Raw genomic sequence first — 12906 nt, forward strand, 5'->3', positions numbered from 1 at the left:
TAGAAAAATGACACATATTTGTTGTCAGAAGTGGTGTCAGAAAACATCACACACTCCCAAACTCCCTACCCCAACCCCTGCACCCCAAGTACCATCTAACCTTAACTGTGTTCCTTGGATCCCCTAAAGTACTCCAAGAATTTCATGAATCTTAAATCCAAAACAGGCCCTAAGCTATGAAACTGTCCCTTTCTCCTCTCATCTTCCCTGCTCACCACCACAAGAAATGTCTATATTCTAGGTCTTGGGCCTTTCCATGTCTGTGCCTTTGACCACCTGGAATGTTTGCCTTCTTTTCCTATAAATTTGAAATCCAGCTCAAATGCTTTCTTAAAGTCTTACCACATCCCTCCATCAAATGTCATCTTTCTCTACTTTGGAATAATTAATCTCTACCTCTATCTATATGCTTTAAAGACATGTCACTTTCTATCTTATGGTACAGTTTTCTGATGTTCATCATTCATTTTCCCTACTAGACTATAAACCCTTTGCTAACAAGGAACTCACACCCAAGTCAGAGAGATATATTGTGATCCTAGCTTGAATTACCTTTGTATTCACAACCTGGTTTGGTGTTTGGCTCTTAGTACTCACAGAATAATTTCATGAATGAGGCAAACTCCAAAGTGCTATATGAAACTATCAGCCTCAAGAGAATGATCACGGAACATGTGCAAAATCTGAAGTAAAAGGTCTGTTCTTTTCTACACATGAGACTTGTATCCATCAGGGTTCTCCAGAGAAGCAGAACCAATAAGATATAGAGAGAGAGAGAAAGACAGAGAGATGTAAGAAGAGATTTATTTTAGGAATTGGTTTACTTGATTATGCAGGCCAAGATGTCCCAAGATGTACCCCCCACTAGGAGTGGGGAATGTAATTCAGTCCAGGTCCAAAGGCTAAGAATCAGGGAAACAATGGCATAAGTCCCAGTCTGAGTCCAAAAACCCAAAAGCACCTATATCTGAATGAAGGAGAATTAAACATCTCAGCTCAAAGAGCAAATATGCCCTTCCTCTGTCTTTTTGTTTTATTGCCCTCAGTGCTTTGGGTGATGCCCACCTGCATTCATGACAGCAATTTTCATTCATCAGTCTACTGATTCAAATGCTAATCTCTTCGTGAAATACCCTCACAGACACACCCAAAATAATGTTTTACCAGCTTACACTGGTATTCCTTAGCCCAGTCAAGTTGAAACATAAAATTAACCATCATAGGGCTCATGGAGAAGGAAATCAAACCTTTTCAACTATGCTTACTACTCAATTTATTTTTTACCCAGAATTTTGGTTCAAGACCAAAGAATCTGGAATCTGAATCAACATGTAAAGAATAAAAGAAATCACTGAGGTCTTTCCTCCTAGTAAGTTGATTATTGCTTTTCTGTCATTTGCTCCTAAACCTCAAAAGCTTCAGGCCAGGCCGAATTCTAAGAGCAAATATAAACTGTTTTTTTGAACCTGCAAACCACAAACCAACTTGTGTGGTTAGACAACCTCCAATATCAATTATCTGATGATTTGGGAAGCAGTGAAAACTGTTTCACCAATATTTGGTGACTTATACTTTCCAAAAGAAGTTACAAATAGAAAATGTGCATGCTTTCAAGCAATGAAATGTAGCAAATACCACCATACCCATCATCCCTGAAGACTGAACATGATCCCCTTCTCTCTCCATATGGAGAACTATCACAGCTCCAGGGAAATGTTTTTCCTCTAAACTCAACAGCTGATGAGAAGCTCTGAAGAAGAGAAACAAGAAAGGAACCAAAAGGAAGACCTGAACACTGATCTACATTAAACTGACTCAACTAAATATATGGTGAGACTCACCTGCTATACTTACTTCACTATGCAGGGGATGCTTCCATTTTATTGCTGTAGTAAATTCAAACCAGAAAGCAACATAATATTGGCATTTCAATCAAGAAGTCTCAGATAAATACACACGCACACACATGCAAGCACACAGTCTTACATGCATATTCCCTGCCCAACCCACTCAGCTCTGTGTGTTGAAAGCTTTATGAAAGAAAGCCTGGAGGACATCCAGAGATTGCTGACAAGATTCAAAGGGATGGCATTTTACAAATCCTTATAAAAGAACTGGGAGCCCTTGCCAATGGGAATTTGAAATATGTTCCTTTGCTCCTTTGGTGGTACAGAAGAAAAAAGTCATAAACAACTCGCCAAGAATATACATTCCCACAGAACACATCACCCTCAAGCTAAGTGCCCACTGTCCTCTCTTCTATAAGCACTAGGAATCAGTGACGTTACTGAGATAATACAGACCTGCGTGGCACCTTCAATCCCTTGGCAAATTATGGAACAGGGCTATGTCACTTTAGCTACTGAAATAAGGAAGTAGACTGACACTACCAAATAAGCATGTGCAATGCAGGGGTAAAAGAAATGGGGCGATATTTCAAGTCCTTGGGAAGTGACAAATTTTATGTTAAGCCACATCTGCAGGGCACCATATGATATTTCTTCAAGGTACAGGCATTGCATGAAGGTAAACTATGCTGTACACATTGGTATAAGCTGTTTATATTCCATCAGCTTTCTTGCCAGAGGAAAGTAATAGGGGTTCTCTGTATATATGCCAGATGAATTTTATTATTCTTTAGAAAGAAGCCACAGCTTATTTCTAAAAAAATTATTAAATCATCAGCTTTTTAATGAAATGGAATTGTCTGCACTGATCTTCCAAATAAAAGATGCTCTTTCATAGAAAATGACTGTCCCGGAATAGGAGAATTAATTCAACCACGGGCTTCAGAAGTTGTAGAAAGGCAAGAAAACCAGTATTTATTGATCAAAATGCCAGGTACTGAGCAGGTACTTGCTGTGTGACTTCGCTAATATCAATCTATAAGACAAGAACGATTACTCCCATATCAGGGATGAGAAAATTCCAAGAGGCCAGATTACTTGCCCAGAGACACAATGCTAAGAATTGATAGAAACAAGATTTGAAAATCTAGGTCTTACTAAAACCTAAGCTCATTCAAATGCCCTATGTTAATTCCTGACCTGGACAAAGTTAGCCTAGATAATCTTGCCCTGGCTTTTCAAGCCAAAATTAAATATAAGTAAGTCACCTGTAGTAAGTAGGTCACCTGTCAACCAATAGGTGCTAATACCCATATATGTTGGGTAATTGGTGGCATGCACTGTACATCTCATGCATATAGATGATATGCCCTAATATAATTGCTGTTAGCAAAACATAAGGCTCGCTGGTCAAAAATACAGTCAAAACTTTTTTTTTTAAATACTTTATTTGAGAGAAAGAGAGCATAAACTGGGGGAGGGTAAAAGGGAATGGAGAGAAAGAGGGAAAGAATCTCAAGCAGAGTCTGCACTGAACACAGAGCTCAACTTGGGGCTCAATTTCATGACCTTGAGATCCTGACCTGAGCTGAAACCAAGAGTCAGACACTTAACTGACTGAGCCACCAACACACCCCAAAATAATTTGTTTAAAAGAGCAAATTGGGAAGCTAAGGATCATTGAATTCATGCTTATATTTATTCATTCAACAAATATTTATTGAGTACCTAAGACTATGCGCTGCTCTAGTCCCTGGGGATATGGCAGTAAACAAATCATATAGCATTTCTAGTCTTATAGATCTTACATTCTAATGGTGAGGATAGGTAATAAATAATATCTTTACTATGGAGAAACTTGGCAAACACTACCTTAATCAAATACGGAAGGTTAACATCACCAATAATGTGTGGATGTCATTTATGCCCTGATATGATGTGATAAAAAGGGCATTTCACCTCTGTGGTACTCTTTCAAAACTCCAGTTATGAGAAAACATCAAGGAAACTCATTTGGGGGCATTCTATATGATATCTAGCCAGTACTCCACAGAGCTGTCAAGGTCGTAAGAAACAAGTAAATTTATACACATATGGAAACTAAACACACTCCTGAACAACCGATGGGTCAAAGAAGAAATCAAAAGGGAAATCAAAAACATCTCTAAACTAATGAAAATGAGAACAAATATGCCAAAACAGCACACTAAAAGGATTATACACCATGATTAAGTGAGATTTCTCTCTGGGATTCAAGGATGGTTGAACATACACAAATCAATAAATGTGATACACCACATTAATAGAATGAAAAATAAAGATCATATGATCATCTCAACAGATGCAGAAAAAGTATTTGGCAAAATACAAAACCTTTCATGTTTTAAAAAAAAAGAACCTCAGCAAATTGGATATATAAGAAACATAACTCAACACAGTAAAGGTCATATACAACAAATTCACAGCTAACATCATACTCAACAACGAAAGGTTGAAAGCTTTCTCTCTAAGATCAGGAACAAGGCAAGGGTGCCCACCATCACCACTCTTACTCAACATAGTACTAGAAGTCCTAGCTACAGCAATCAGACAAAATTTAAAAATTAAAGGCATTTAAATTGGAAAGGAAGAATTAAAACTGTTTTTATTTGCAGATGATATATTCATATACAGAGAAAATCCTAAAGATGCAACAAAAAAAAAAAAAACTATTGCAACTAATCAGTGCATTAAGTACAGTTGCAGGATATAAAAATCAATATGCAAAAATCAGCTTCATTTCTATGTACAATGAAATACCTTAAAAAGAAATAAAGAAAACAATCCCATTCACAATAGCATCAAAGACAATACTTAGGAATAAATTTAACCAAGGAAGGGGATACCTGGGTGGCCCAGTTTGTTAAGCGTCTGACTCTGGTTTTGGCTCAGGTCATGATCTCAGAATTGTGAGATCAAGCTCCATCTTGGGCTCCATGCTCAGCACAAAGTCTGCTTTAGATTATTTCTCCTCCCTCTCTCCCACCTCTGCATCTCTCCCCACTCTCTCTCTAATAAATAAATAAAATCTTTTTTAAAAATTAACCAAAGAAGTGAAAGATCTGTGTAATAAAAACTGTAAGATTTTGATAAATGAAATTGAAAACTCAAAAAAATAGAAAGATAACCGACGTTCATGGACTGGAAATTAATATTATTAAAATGTTGATACCTCCCCAAAGCCATCCATAGTTTCAAGGCAAGAGAAGTGTTGGCTAGGATGTAGAGAGAAGGGAACCCTTGTGCACTGTTGGCGAGAATGTAAATTGGTTCATCCACTACAGAAAACAGCATAGAGGTTCCTCAAAAAACTAAAAGTAGAACTATGATAAGATTCTGCAATCCCACCTCTGGGTATACATACAAAGGAAAGGAAAGCAGGATATCAAATAAATACCTGCATTCCCATGTTTATTGGAATATTATACACAATAGCCAAGATACAGAAACAACCTAAGTATCCATAATCCATAAATAATTATATATGAATATATATTATTCAGCCATGAGAAAGAAGGAACTCCTGTTATATGTGACAACATGAATGGACCTTGAAAGCATTATCATAAGTGAAATAAGTCAGAGAAAGACAAATACCCTATGACACCATTAATATATGGAATCTAAAAAAGCTGAACTTTTAGAAATACAGAATAGAATGGTGGTTTACCAGGGGTTGGAGATGGGGGAAGGGACTAGGAAGGTGTTGGCCAAGGGGCATAAATTTGTAGTTAGAAGATAAATAATTTCTGGAGACCTAATGTAGAACATTAGCCAAAAAAATCAACAAAAATACTCCTGAAACTAATAAGCAGTTATAACAAGCTTACAGAATATGAGGTTTATATACAAAAGTCGATCACTTCCCTATATACCAGCAATGAAAAACTAGAATTTAAAATACAAATCTCTTCTTTATCCATTCATCAATTGTTGGACACTTGGGCTGCTTCCATATCTTGCCTATTGTAAGTAATGCTGATACAAACATAGGGATGCATGTATCTCTTTGAATTAGTGTTCTTCTATTCTTTGGGTAAATACCCGGTAGTGTAATTGCTGGATCCAAACGGCAGTTCTATCTTTAACTTTTTGAGGAACCTCCATAGTGGCTGCACCATTTGCATTCCCACCAATAGTGCATGAGTGTTTGCCTTTCTCCACATCTACACCAACACTTGTTGTTTTTTGTATTATTGATTTTAGCCATTCTGACAGGTGTGAGGTGATATCCCATTGTAGTTTTGATTCACATTTCCCTGATAATCAGTGATGTTGAGCATCTTTTCGTGTGTCTGTTGGCCATCTGGATGAAAAATGTCTATTCATGTCTACTGCCCATTTTTAATTGGATTATTTGGTTTTGAGATGTTGAGTTGTATAGTTCTTTATGTCTTTTGGATACAAATCCTTTCTCAGATGTCATTTGCAAATCTCTTCATTCAGTAGGTTGCCTTTTAGTTTTGCTGTTTCCTTCATTGTGCGGAAGCTTTTTAGTTAACTTTTGCTTTTGTTTCCTTTGCCTCAGGAGACGTAGCTAGAAAAACATTGCTATGGCCCATGTCAAAGAAGTTACTGCCTGTGCTCTCTTCAAGTATTTTTATGGTCTCAGGTTTCACATGTAGTTCTTTCATCCATTTTCAGTTTATTTTTTTGTGTGTGTGGTATAAGATAGTCCAGTTTCATTCTTCTGCATGTGGCTGTCTGGTTTTGCCAACATCATTTGTTGAAGAGACGGTCTTTTCCATTGGATAGTCTTTCCTGCTTTGTTGAAGATTGTCGATATCATTGTGGGTTTATTTTTGCATTTTTCTATTCTGTTCTATTGATCTATGTACGTATTTTTGTGCCAGCACCATACTGCTTTGATTAATACAGCTTTGTAATATAACTTGAAATTTGGAACTGAGAGTCCTTCAGCTTTGCTTTTCTTTTTCTTTTTCTTTTTTTTTTTTTAAAGATTTTATTTATTTATTCATGATAGTCACAGAGAGAGAGAGAGAGAGAGAGGCAGAGACACAGGCAGAGGGAGAAACAGGCTCCATGCACCGGGAGCCCGACGTGGGATTCGATCCCGGGTCTCCAGGATGGCGCCCTGGGCCAAAGGCAGGCGCCAAACCGCTGCGCCACCCAGGGATCCCTGCTTTTCTTTTTCAAGATTGCTTTGGCTATTTAGGGTCTTTTGTGGTTCCATATAAATTTTAGGATTGTTTTTCAGGACTTCTGTACTATGTTGAATAAAAGTGGTAAGAGTAAACATCCTTATCTTGTTCCTGAACGTAGGGGGGATGTTCTCAGGTTTTCCCCATGAAGGATGATATTAGCTGTGGGTTTTTCATATATGGCCTTTATGATGTTGAGGTATGTTCCCTCTAAATCTACTCTGTTGAGGGTTTTTATCGTGAATGGATGTCGTACTTTGTCATATGCTTTTTGTGTCTATTAAAATGACATATTGTTCTTATCCTTTCTCTTATTGATGTGATGCTGATTGGTTTTCAAATATTGAACCACCTTGTAAACTGTTTGGTTGTGGTGAGTGATTATTTTAACGTATTGTGGAATTCAGTTTGCTAATTGGTTTGTTGAGAATTTATGCTTCTGTGTTCACCAGGGATATTGGCCTATAGTTCCCTTTTTTAGTGGTGTCTATCTGGTTTTGGCACCAAGGTAATGCTGGCCTTATAGTGGCCCATTTTTACAACTGATGAACTCACATGAATGTATCATTATCACCCAGGGTCCATAGTCTACGTTAGGGTTCATTCTCTTTTTTTAAGATTTTATTTATTAATGAGAACAGAGAGAGAGGCAGAGACACAGGTAGAGGGAGAAGCAGGCTCCTCACAGGGAGCCCGATGCAGGACTCGATCCCAGAACCCCAAGATCACGCCCTGAGCCAAAGACAGACGCTCAACCACTGAGCCACCCAGGCGTCCCAGGGTTCACTCTTGATGTTGTACATTCTGTGGTTTGGACAAATTTATAATGATACTTATTCATGATAAAATATACTAGTAGTTTCACTTCCCTAAAAATTCTCTGTAGTTCACCTAGTTATTCCCCTCTCCCCACTAAACTCTGACAACCACTGATCTTTTTACTATCTCCATAATTTTTCAATTGCCAGAATGTCATTATAGTAGGAAACATATAGTATGTAGCCTTTCACACTGGATTTTTCCCTTAGTAATATGCATTTAAGTCTCCTCCATATCCTTTCATGGCTTGATAGTTCACTTTTTTAAGATTTTATTTATTTATTCATGAGAGGCAGAGACATAGGCAGACGGAGAAGCAGGCTCCCTATGGGGAGCCTGATGGGGGACTCAATCCCAGGACCCCAGGATCACGACCTGAGCCAAAGGCAGATGCTCAACCACTGAGCCACCCAGGCATCATCCCATTATAGTTCATTTCTTTTGAGCAGTGAATAATATTCCATTGCCCTGATGTACCAAGTTTTCTTAACCCATTCATCTACTGAAAGACATCTTACTTGCTTCCAAGTAAAGGCCCTCCTATTACTGGGTCTCCCTAGAATTTTTAACTCTCAGAGTTATTCACACTGGGCTTCAAGAAATTTGTCAATTACAGTCCAGATTTTCCTACCCGGGCACTGGTTCCCACAGAGGTTTCTGCACTCTAGTAAATTGTAATTCTCTGTTATCTGCTGGTCTGTCTCTCCAATTTTGGGAACAGAGGTTTGCTTTGTGAGCTCACTTCTCTGACAGATCCAAGAAGAGTTGCTGATTTTTCAGTTTGTTCCGCATTTTAATTGTTATTAGGATGAGGTGACAACTTCTAAGCTGCTTATGTGCCAGCCCCAAAACTGAAGTCTCTCATTTACTTTTTTTTTAAGATTTTATTTATTTATTTGAGACACACAGAGAGAGAGGGCACAAGGAGAGAGGAGAGTCAGAGGGAGAGGGGGAAGCAGGTTCCCCGCTGAGCAGGGAGCCCAACATGGAGCTGGATCCCAGGACCCGGAGATCACAACCTGAGCCCAAGGCAGACACTTAACTGACTGAGCCACCTAGGCACCCCTCTCAGCTACTTTCTGATTATAGTCATCTAGTGGGTATTTTGTGGTATCTCATTGTGGTTTAGACTGCAGCATTTGTTTTTTAGTGGTACCTAATAATGGCACATTTTACAATTTTATGGGTGAGGAAAATGAAGCATAAGAAAGTTAAGTCCAAGGTCTGCTAAAACAGCTGGTCTTTATTGACCCCAGGCACCATAACACCAGAATCCATACTCTTTTTTTTTTTTAAGCTAGACTTCAATAAAATGATAAATAACTGCACAAGTGAATATAACTTGAACTCACATTCCACAAAACATTTTTTATTTCCTAAGTTGCACGATGTAGTTTGTAATCTTACACTTGTATATGCTTCAACTTAACACATTTTTAAAACTTCTTCCCTGTCTCCATTTTTAAAAAAGATTTTATTTATTTATTCATGAGACACAGAGAGAGAGAGGCAGAGACACAGGCAGAGGGAGAAGCAGGCTCCATGCAGGAAGCCCGATGTGGGACTCGATCCAGAGACCCCAGGATCACACCCTGGGCCGAAGGCAGACACTCAACCGCTGAGCCACCCAGGTGTCCCTTCCCTGTATCCATTTTTATTCTGCTAGCCATCTTGAAGTGATATTGTTTAGTATAAATTGTGCTGCTGAATTTGGCTTCAAGGTATAACACTAATGTTATATCATTATTGGAGATGTTGTGCTTCCCAACCCCTGATGGTGTGTTTTATTCTTTAAGTGAAATTTATGCAAATTGTCTTCAAAACTCACCTTCGATCTTCTGTTTTATTTAGACGTACAATCTTTTAAATTTCATTATTCTCTACTGGTAATCTTTTTAATTAAAATATAAGTCTCATGGCATGAAGTTCACTTTTTAAAGTGTACAATTCGGGGACACCTGGGTGGCTCAGTCAGTAAGTATCTGCCTTCAGCACTGGCCAGCACCACATCTGGCTCCCTGCTCAGCAGAGAGTCTGCTTCTTCCTCTCCTTCTGCCCCTCACCCTGCTCGCTCACATGCTCTCTCTCTCTCTCAAATAAATCTGTCCATATTTCATTCCTTTTTAAGGCTGAATAATATTCCATTGTATAAATATACCACCACCTGTTTATCCATTCAGAGCCCACACTCAAACTTCTCTGTGACATTGCCCATCAAAAAACAGAGCGCAAAGCGCTGCCACTATCTGATATTGAGAATACAGGAGGAAGACCAGGTTTGATGCAGAAAGACAATGCATTTAGTTTGGACATATTAAGTAGGACTTCCTGTGGTAACTTTGGCTGCAGATATTCAGTTGTTTACAGTTAAATATGCAAGTCTAAAGCAGTCTAAAAGTCTGGGATGGACATAGTGATGAGGAGAGGGAGCGTTGAAACACCTAGAGGACATTGAAGTCATGGGACTGTATTAAAAAACACCCAGAGAGATCAGAGTGCTCTGATCTACTTGAATTTGTAGGGCTGTGCTAGATAACATATTTACCCCTAAAACTTAGTAGCTTAACAAATTAAAGTTCATTTATCCTACACACAAGGTCTTCTATAGGTCCAATGGTTCTCTAGGGAATCTCCCTCTAAGTGGTAACTCGGAGATCCAGGCTGGCTTCACCTTGTGTCTCCACCACCTTGATCCATAAGCACTAATGATTGCTGCATCAGGGGATGCAAGAGCTGGAGCTCAGGCAGGAGTCTAAACAGCTGAGGTTGGGGAGTGAAGAGCATCATTGACACAAGTCAGAGAAGAAGCAGGCAATGGTGGGTATTAGCAGTTCCACCATATTTCCTATGGGAAGCAGTCTCAAATGTCATTCCATCAAAGGGGATCTTTGAGAATCTTCTAGGCAAACTTAACTGAACAGAGGCAGGGCCTTTTCATAATTATTCACTCCTAGGTATACACAGAGGGAACTGGCTCAAGAGATCACCCCTAGGGAATGTGACCCCACCAAGACCAGGATCTTACTAGGCTCTGTGGCCTCCACAGGTCAGGGGTCACGTAGGTACAGTGCAGTGCAACCTCACTTGTCCAGAGCTGGATCTTATGGAAAGCTGGAAGCACAAATGCTGCCTCTACTAGGCCCATCTCAAAGAAACAGAAAACCACAAGAGGGAAAGAAGACCAAGGCGAGAAGGCAAGAAGGTGAACCCCATTTACCTCTGTCCCAGTACCTATCACAGTAGCTACCACCCCAACTGCCTCAGTAATTATTGCATTAAATGTGTGACACAGTGGGGAGAAAATGATTAATAACTGACTGGAGTCACTACCAATCTTTCCCTGATGAATTTTCTCTATATCTCTATGCCCCAAAATCCCCAGGGATGTTTATTAGGATCCAGCAAGGTAAGATCTGGTTGCTTTTACCTCTTGCTAACAAAGCAGGAATTCGCTAACACTCCTTGAAGCCAGAAGTCTCTGCTACTACCACCAACAACCACCACCCTACCTACCTCTGACACGTCTTAAAATCAGAAGCTGACAGCCTGTGGGAGCTCCTGGATCCTATTGTTTCCAAGGAGTTGCTCTCTAATCCCCATTACCCTCTACTCTGCTCTCATGAAAGGACAGACTAAAGCTCCCTCCATATGGCTTATACTTCTAATACATGGCCAAAGTGTAACAAATGTTTATGGGCTAAATGTTCCCTGTTAAAACTCAGGTCAGAGCAGCCTGGGTGGCTCAACAGTTTAGTGCCACCTTCAGCCCAGAGCATGATCCTGGAGACCTGGGATCGAGTCCCACATCAGGCTCCCTGCATGGAGCCTGCTTCTCCCTCTGCCTGTGTCTCTGCCTCTCTCTCTCTCTCTCTCTCTCTCTCTCTGTGTCTCATGAATAAAGTTAAAATTAAATAAATAAATAAAACTCAGGTCATATCACAACATATATACACACATATATACAACATGTGTATCTCAGATCATACCAACACCATACACACACACACACAGGATGTGTCTGTGTGTGCATTATACATATGTAATACATATTTGTTCAGGGAACAAGCTTATAAAAAGTGATCCAAAAGTTCAAAATAACAGGACATGTAAAGAAATATCAGACAAATACAAGTAAAATGGAAACAAGGATGACAATGTTGACATCAAGTATACATGGACTCAGAAAATATGTCACTCATAAGTCATCACTGGGAACCCCAAAGACCTCAAAACTAAGAGGCAAGTTAAAACTAGAAACATGAGTATGGGCAAGACCAAGAAGCCTAAGGTTCAGGGTACATGCCAAAATCAAGTAAATACACAAAATTTGAAATAAATAACTATTAAAAATATGGTTATAAAATCTAAAGGAAAAGTTTTTAGGGGATCCCTGGGTGGCCCAGCGGTTTGGCGCCTGCCTTTGGCCCAGGGCACAATCCTGGAGACCCGGGATCGAGTCCCACATTGGGCTCCCGGTGCATGGAGCCTGCTTCTCCCGCTGCCTGTGTCTCTGCCTCTTTCTCTCTCTCTCTGTGACTATCATAAATAAATAAAAATTTTTTTAAAAGTTTTTAAAAATCAGTGAAAATGATATTTTTAGTTGTAACTTCCTGTATCTTCTCTAGCCTACCCCACTTTCTCCTGTACCAACCTAATCTCTTTTTTTTTAAGATTTTTATTTATTTGTTCATAGAGACACAGAGAGAGAGGCGCAGAGGAATAGGCAGAGGGAGAAGCAGGCTCCATGCAGGGAACCCAACGTGGGACTCGATCCAGGGTCCCCAGGATCACACCCCGGGCTGCAGGCAGCACTAAACTGCTGTGCCACTGGGGCTGCCCTGTACCAACCTAACCTTAATTATTATTTAGTCTGGACTTCTAGACACAGTTCATTACTACAATAACTACAACATGGAACTGCTTAGAATATAGTGTTTGAAGAATTTTTAATGAAATTCCTTCATTTGTTTAATTTTAATGGAGGATTATACCAGGCAAAAAGGATAAAATAGTTAACTAGGACACAGTCTCTGCCTCAA

At 39.4% G+C, this 12906-nt stretch overlaps 1 long non-coding RNA gene across 4 annotated transcripts in view; it reads right to left on the reverse strand.

The window, feature by feature from the left end:
• Positions 1-12906, reverse strand: part of LOC140613140 (uncharacterized) — a 36856-nt gene that overhangs the window by 17256 nt on the left and 6694 nt on the right. The window lies entirely within an intron of this gene.

The sequence above is a fragment of the Canis lupus genome, chromosome 21, assembly GCF_048164855.1.
Source record: "Canis lupus baileyi chromosome 21, mCanLup2.hap1, whole genome shotgun sequence".
Taxonomy (NCBI): domain Eukaryota; kingdom Metazoa; phylum Chordata; class Mammalia; order Carnivora; family Canidae; genus Canis; species Canis lupus.